The sequence below is a fragment of the Bos indicus x Bos taurus genome, chromosome 11 (assembly GCF_003369695.1).
Source record: "Bos indicus x Bos taurus breed Angus x Brahman F1 hybrid chromosome 11, Bos_hybrid_MaternalHap_v2.0, whole genome shotgun sequence".
NCBI classification, from domain to species: Eukaryota; Metazoa; Chordata; class Mammalia; order Artiodactyla; family Bovidae; genus Bos; species Bos indicus x Bos taurus.
In genome coordinates this window covers 77,871,783-77,879,918 of record NC_040086.1, presented here as the reverse complement: position 1 = coordinate 77,879,918, position 8,136 = coordinate 77,871,783, and the positions used below count along the sequence as shown (strand labels likewise).

Below are 8,136 nucleotides of genomic sequence, written 5' to 3'. Positions count from 1 at the left end.
ACGCCCCAACCACTGCACCTCAGCCCCGCCCCCGGCCCGCGACAAGGGGCCGAAGCCTCGCCTACCTGCGGAGCCCTGGTCCCCCGCGGACCGTGGCTCCCCGGCCTTTCAGCTCCGCGGCCCCCAGGTTCACCCGTGGTGGAGGCTGGGCGCAGTCCTTGCCTCCCTGGCCCAGGGTTTGGAGGCTCTGCCCGGGAGAGTGGCGGGAGGGGCGGTAGTTGGTCGTCGACTCTGGGCTCCAGTCTGCAGCGCCCTCTGGGAGCGGACACCGAGCGCCCTCCAGGTGCGTAGGACTCCCAGGCAGGAACCCTTTCGGAAATTGTGCAGGGGGGCCCCGGGGTGATGGGGCCTGAAACCGAGGGACCCTTCCCTGGCTGCGGATGGGGGCGCTGTACGCCCTCCCTCACCCAATCTGCCAGTGCTGGAAACTCGGAACCTTATTTTAAACAACTGGACACGCACAGGAGGGGGTGTTAAAAAAATTTTTTTTAAAAGAACAACCAGTCACCTCCGCCTGCCGAGGGGGGAAATTTTTTTAAAAAGGACTTTTCAGTGTCTTTCTATAGAAAAAAAATACGTGAAATAGATCGCCAGTCCAGGTTCGATACATGAAACAGGGTGCTCAGGGCTGGTGCACTGAGATGACCCTGAGGGATGGGATGGAGAGGGAGGTGGGAGGGGGGTTCAGGATGGGGAACGCATGTACACCCATGGCTGATTCATGTGAATGTATGGCAAAAACCACTACAATATTGCAAAGTAATTAGCCCCCAATTAAAATAATTTTTTTTAAAAAAAGACCTAATTTAAAAACAAAAAATGCCCTCTCTTCATCCTCTGGGCTAAAAGTAAAAATAAACGGCTCTGTGCCGAGGTGACCTCTGAGCTGCAGACCTGACAAGCATCACTGAGGTTCTTGCTCTTCATGATTCCCCAAGAAACCCTGGACCTGTGTTTCCGTCACCAATCTGGAACCTCGGTGCAAAAAGAAGGCCCGCGGGTGTGGTGCAAACGGCCTTGAAAGAAAAGGGGAAGCACCGGCCCAGCCCTGACAGCAATCTGGTAGGCGGGAGAGATGGTGCTAAAGGACCTTGGACCTGGACACCAAAGATGGCATCGTCCCCAGGCAGAGGACACGGCCTGCCCCGGCGGAAACTGGAACCGAAAAACTCTCCCTGACTGCTTCTTGGCCTCTTGGGCAGTCTCCTGTGTTTCTCTTAAAACGGATTAAACATTCCTGAGTCCTGGGTTTTGCAGGCAGGGACAACTGGCTGCTGGCCAGTGGATTCTTCTCCATCCTGCGGGTGTGCCCTGAACTAAGCAGCCTCCTGCATCTCCATCTTAGCCTCTCCCCCATCAGACACGGTAAAGTAGTGAAGTGAAGTCACTCAGTTGTGTCCGACTCTTTGCGACCCCATGGACTGTAGTCCACCAGGCTCCTCTGGAGTGGGTTGCCATTTATGTAAAGCCCCCTGGTTTCGCCTCTGCTTCTGTGTACCTGTTTGACCTCAGGCAGCTCTTCCTTTGGGGGGGGTCTCAGTGTCCCCAGGTCTGTCTGTGAGGAATGGCAGATCCTCATCCAGGTCCTTGGTGCCACATGCAGGGTCTCTAGGGCCCTGGTTTCAGGGATCATCCAACAGCAGGGCACAAGACAAGCCTCCTCCAGGGACCTCACAGGGTCCTGGTTGGGTAGAAGGCCCTTTTAGTGAAAGACCCGTGAGTGTGTTCACCAGGAGCTGGCTCACGGTTTGAGGTCAACTCTCTGGCCTTTTTAACCCAATATGGAGGAAGAGTAGATCAGTTTGGAATCTTGCCTTTGTCTGCTGCACAACATAAAGAAAATTGGGGTCAGGGAACATTTGATGGGGTCTTGATATTAGAAAAATGACCGGTCCACTGTTTCTTTCAAACTGAGTAAATTTGCCCCCAGACCAGTGTGTATTTCTTTGGGCAGATTACGAAGAGGAGAGGCCTCAAGGAAAACACACAGAGAAGGGGACTAGAGCATCAGGGCTTGCCTTGACCTTGCTGACTCCTGGGCTGCTTGCTTCTCCTCCCAACCCAAACTCTGCAAGAAAATCTCTTCCTCCCAGAAGCTCTCTTGGAGTCCCATATTAACCCAGGACCTGTGCCTCCCAAGATACCCTACGGCCTCTAGGAATGCCACAGGGGTGTCAGCCCATTTGCACTGCTGTGGCCATGCTATCTGAACTCTTATCAGCCCCTTCCTTGGGATCCTCCCAGACCTTCATGGATCTGACAACTAAAGGGTTAAACATCTGGCTGAGCAGAGGGCCTCTAGCCTCCCCGGCTGGAGGCACTAAGGCAAGGCCTCTGTGCCTCTGTTCCTAATACAGGTTGTTAAATATTTTTAATAGCATCCCTGTTGAATCACTGACCGCCTTGAATGTTGCTTCCTTTTCCCATAAAAGAAAGTTCCTGGAAGGCAGGGCCAGTGGCTCCTCCCCTCGTTTCTCTCTCGTTTCTTTCATTTCTCATTTCTCCTCTGGTTTCTTTCATTCTTCCCAGGAACGCACTGGGCTGCCTTCTGGAGAAATGCATGCTGTTGCCACTGAGGGGGAGGTGGCAGCTGGAAGGGAGCTGATAGGAAGAGACCAGCAGCAGACTGGGGTGGGTAGAGGGGAGGGGCGGAGACCCTGGGCACAGGGTTGCCCTTTTTATGCATTAGGCACCTCCACTGGCACAAATATTCCCTGGACAAGTCGATATCTATCAAAACGTAAAATGCAGATATCCCTGGTGATACAGTGGATCAGAATGTGCCTGCCAACCCAGGGGACATGGGTTTGATCGCTGGTCCAGGAAGATTCCACATGTCACGCGGCAACTAAACCCACGGGCCACTACTACTGAACCTGCATGTTGCAACTACTGAAGCCCGTGCTCCTAGAGTCTGTGCTTCACAAAAGAAGCCACCTCAGTGAAGCTCGAGCACCACAGCAAAGAGTAGTCCCCACTCACCACAGCTAGAAACTTTAAATACACCTATCCATTCACTCAGGAATTCTCCTTCAGTGAATTCACTCTTCATAAGTATTTCAGTGCCCAAAGAGGTGTGTGTAAATGTTCATTGATAAAGGAAAAGTAGAATAAATGTGGGTATTCCCACACCATGAAATACTATACAACACTTTTTAAAATTAAGAAGATGGAAAACTCCTGGCCTGGAATATTTTTCAAAACCTACTTTTAGATAAAAAGAGTGATTTGAAGAGTGATCTACATGTAGTGTGGCCAAAATTTTCTTAAAAAATAAAAATAAAAACGTGTTTAAGCATAGATTTTATATATATATATATATATATATATATATAAAATTAAAAAAGGTCTAGGGGAGGAAATTTTGATAGGGAAAGTGAAGGGGAAATTTTAAGTTTGCTCTGTATTCTTAAAGTATTTATAATTATATTATATATATATATATATATATATTACTTGTCTAATTTCTTAAACTGACTCTTGATAAATCTGTATGCAGATCAGGAAGCAACAGTTAGAAGTGGACATGGAACAACAGACTGGTTCCAAATAGGGAAATGAGTACGCAAAGGCTGTATATTGTCACCCTGCTTATTTAACTTATATGCAAAGTACATCATGAGAAATGCTGGGCTAGATGAAGCACAAACTGGAATCAAGATTGCCGGGAGAAATATCAATAACCTCAGGTATGCAGATGACACCACCCTTACAACAGAAAGCAAAGAACTAATGATGAAAGTTTTTACTTTTTCTTGATGAAAGTAAAAGAGGAGAGTGAAAAACCTGGCTTAAAACTCAACATTCGGAAAACTATGATCATGGCATCTGGTCCCATCACTTCACAGCAAATAGATGGGGATACAGTGGAAACAGTGAGAGACTATTTTTGGGGGCTCCAAAATCACTGCAGATGGGGACTGCAGCCATGAAATTAAGACACTTGCTTCCTTGGAAGATAAGTTATGACCAACCTAGACAGCATATTACTTTTTAATAATAAAAGGAGACATTAGTTTGTCAACAAAGGTCTGTCTAGTCAAAGTTATGGTTTTTCCAGTAGTCATATATGGATGTGAGAGTTGGACTATAAGAAAGCTGAGTGCCAAAGAATTTTGAACTGTGGTTCAAAATTTTGAACTGTGGTCTTGGAGAAGACTCTTGAGAGTCCCTTGGACTGCAAGGAGATCCAACCAGTGCATCCTAAAGGAGATCAGTCCTGAATATTCATTGGAAGGACTGATGCTGAAGCTGAAACTCCAATACTTTGGCCACCTGATGAAAAGAACTGACTCACTGGAAAAGACCCTGATGCCGGGAAAGATTGAAGGCAGGAGGAGAAGGGGACGACAGAGGATGAGATGGTTGGATGGCATCACCAACTCAAGTTCTCATCACCAACTCATCAAGGACATGAGTTTGAGTAAACTCCAAGAGTTGGCGATGGACAGGGAGGCTTGGTGTGCTCCAGTCCATGGGGTCTCAAAGAGTCGAACACAACTGAGTGACTGAACTGAACTGAATTTCTTAAATTAGTTTACTTAAATTTATTTACTGAATCAGTGGAGATGCTTTCAACCTCAACTAATAGCTTCCCCTCAAGTAACCTGAATATTAGGGCATTTATTGCACATACCTATACCTGTATTATCTACTCAACAACTAAAAACTCCACAATATGGAAATTTAAGCCTCTCCTACCCTTTGGCTCTGCCATCTCCTTTGTGGCTCCCCACTCTGTATGGAGGCAAGATGGCAGCATTGTTTCTAGCCACCAGAGCTAACACAGCCATGCCCAGAAACAAGGCCGCCTTCTCCTAATGTTTTTCTTAGGAACGAGGAAATAGTTTTCTGAATTAACCCTACCCCCCCTCACCCCTGGGACACATAGCTTCTTTTCCCATCTCACTGGCCTGAAGTGAGCCCCATGCCTTCATGAAGCCAGCACTGCAAGGCGAGTTTCCATACCAACGTGGGTATAGATTAACCTTCCAAGGGCTTGGATTTGGGGAAACTGATGCCATATCCACTAAATATTTTGACTCCTTAAAGCATCTCAGATGTGTGTAAAGGCATTTTTCAAGATGATAAAACATTTTTCATGGTAACTTCTTCCTATCATGAAGCATTTAAAAAGACCATTAATCATTTTATTGTGAAGCATTTGAAACAAATAATAAAAAATAATGTTCCTCAAAAATTAAAAATAGTATTATCATATAATCTAGCATTTCTACTTCTAGATATATATCCACAAGAAGTAAAAGCAGGGACTAGAACAGATATTTGTATACCCACGTTCATGGCAGCGTTATTCCCAATAACCAAAAGGTGGAAGCAACACAAGTGTCCACTGATAGATGAATGGATAAATAAAAGGAAGTATATATATATATATATATAGAGAGAGAGAGAGAGAGAGAGAGAGTGGAGTACTCTTCAGCCCTAAAAGGAAGGAATTTCTGTTACAGGCAACAATGTTGATGAACCTGGAAGATTTTCTGCTCAGTTAAATAAGACAGTCACCAAAGGACAAATACTGTATGATTGCATGTGATTGGAGTTCCGAGAGCAGTCAAAGTCTTAGAGACAGAAAGTAGAGTGGTGGTTCCTAGGGGTTGGAGAGAGGGGAGAATGAGACTTTATTGTTGTTTTTGGTGGCACCATGTGTCACATGGGATCTCAGTTCCCCAACTAGGAATGGAACCTATACCCCCTGCAGTGGAAGTGCTGAGTCTTAACCACTGGACCACCAGGGAAGTCCAAGGCATTATTGCTTAATGGATACAGAGTTTCATTCTGGGAAGATGAAAGAGGCTCTATCATTGTTGATGGTTGCACAACAATGTGAATGTACTTGATGCCACTGAACTGTACCCTTGAGAAGGTGAAAATGGGGGACTTCCCTGGCAGTTCAGTGGTTAAGACTCTCTGCTCCCACTGCAGGGGGCACAGGTCCCATCCCTTTTCAGGGAACTGAAAATCCTGCACCCTTCTCGGCAAAGAAAAAGGGTTAAAATGGTAAATTTTGTTATGTATATTTTACAGTAAAAAAAGAATGCAAAAAAATCCTTCAGCTTAATCTTGAAAAAAGAATAATATAATGAACACTTAGTTTATCAAATCTTCACATGATGTCTTTTTTCCTCTTCTTTTTAATGAAACAAAACATTGTGGATTTAACTAGATCATCTCAATTTATATTTTGAGATTTATCTGTGTTGATACATGTGGCTCTGTGTCATTTATCTTAATTGCTGTATTATAATTCATGCATATGCCACAATTTATTTATCCATGGACATGCAGTTGTTTTCAGTTTTTCAATATTACTCACAGTGCAGCAGTCAATTCTTGTATTTTTCTCTGTAAGTGCATGTGAGGTTTTCTCTAGAAGGATAGATAGATAGAGCTCCTGGGCAGTAGGTATAAGTATCTTTGACTTTCTCAGGAATTGCTCTAAGCAATTTTTCTAAACAAATCTCCAAATCTCTCCTCAGGGCTTACAGCAATTTACACTTCCAGCAGCAATTATGAGAGTTTCCATTTTTCTACATTCTGTGACTTGACATTCATTGGACCCTTTGATTGTGCCAATCTGATGCAGGTAAAATGATATCTCATTGTCCTTTTGATTTTGAATGGCTCTCTTGTTATGAAACATTTTGCTGAGCCCTTTTGTTGCTGACTGTTTGGGCAGATGGTACTGTTTGCTCCCCACAGCTGTTTTACTCTGCTTTTCCATAAAAAAAAAAAAAACACCTAAATTTCAGTTGGGCTTATGGCCTCCTGAAATAAAGACCACCCTTCCCATCATCTCTTACAACTATGTGTAGCCAAGTGATTAGTGTTTCGCTGATTAGAGTGAACGGTGGCTGTGCACCTTCAGGAAGTGTCAAAGGGAGGGGGCATGCCCTTCTCCTTCCCTTCTTCTTTCCTTTCAGCTGGAATGCAGATACGATGGCTGCAGCTGGAGCAGTTATCTTGGATGATGAAGTGAACTTGGAAACCAAAGCAAGAGTGGCAGAGGAACAGGTTAGAAGGAACGAGCCTGGTGGACCCATGACCCATGATTCACTGCACCAGCCCTGGACTGCCCACCCAGACATACTCATGATGGAGAAAGAGACTTCTGCTTTGCTTCAGACACTGCTACCCTATATTTTCTATCTCTCATGAGGAATCCAATCCTAACAATACACTCATCAGTTCAGTCTTATGCACACCACCCAAGGGAGGACATGTGTGTGTCTGGGAAGGACGGAGAAAGGAGAGGTTCTGCGGAAGCACCAATACATCCCTATAGAAGGCAACCTGGCCTGTTTCTGAGGCCTGGACTGTGAGTTAAACTCTGGACGTGACTTGAGTCACCTAACATCCTTCCCTAGAAGAAGTCTAGACAAGAAATATCATTTTGGAGTGAGGCGGTGCTTTCAGAGTCTGAAGTCTGTGCGGCCCCCTCTGCCTCTCGGGGGAACTGCTCCTGGAGGGTGGTCTCAGGAGGTGGCAGGCATGACCCTGACCTCCACGGAGGCTCGGCGTGTAACTCCTTGCCCACACCTACTGTGGGGCTGGGCTTGAGTCCTTTGGGAGAAACGAAGAATAAAAACCTTGGGACATTTTTGTTTCTTCTAAGCAATGGGTGTGCTTGTTCTCATAGAGAGTGAGGACTGTGTGACTGCGTGTGTTCTGTTTTTACTGAAACAGACAACGGGTGATTGGGTTATTACAAGTATACTGGACTTGACACCCTGCTTCTCCGTCCCATCCTCACGCCTACCTCACTACCCGTCTATCTCTAATTTATAGTCTCCCTTGCATTCTTTTTTTTGGGGGGGGGTGGGGAGGGTGAATGGAGAAGGCAATGGCACCCCACTCCAGTACTCTTGCCTGGAAAATCCCATGGACGGAGGAGCCTGGTAGGCTTCAGTCCATGGGGTCGTGAAGTCAGACATGACTGAGTGACTTCCCTTTCACTTTTCACTTTCATGCATTGGAGAAGGAAATGGCAACCCACTCCAGTGTTCTTGCCTGGAGAATCCCAGGGATGGCAGAGCCTGGTGGGCTGCCATTTATGGGGTTGCACAGAGTCGGACACTACTGAAGTGACTTAGCAGCAGCAGAGGAGGGTGAAGT

At 45.8% G+C, this 8,136-nt stretch overlaps 1 long non-coding RNA gene across 1 annotated transcript; it reads left to right on the top strand.

Moving 5' to 3' along the window:
• Positions 1 to 196: 196 nt before the first annotated feature.
• Positions 197 to 7,637, top strand: LOC113901530. The gene is made up of 3 exons (XR_003513461.1): positions 197 to 283; positions 6,501 to 6,607; positions 6,945 to 7,637. It is a non-coding gene; the product is annotated as an uncharacterized LOC113901530 (long non-coding RNA).
• The last annotated feature ends 499 nt before the right edge of the window (positions 7,638 to 8,136 follow it).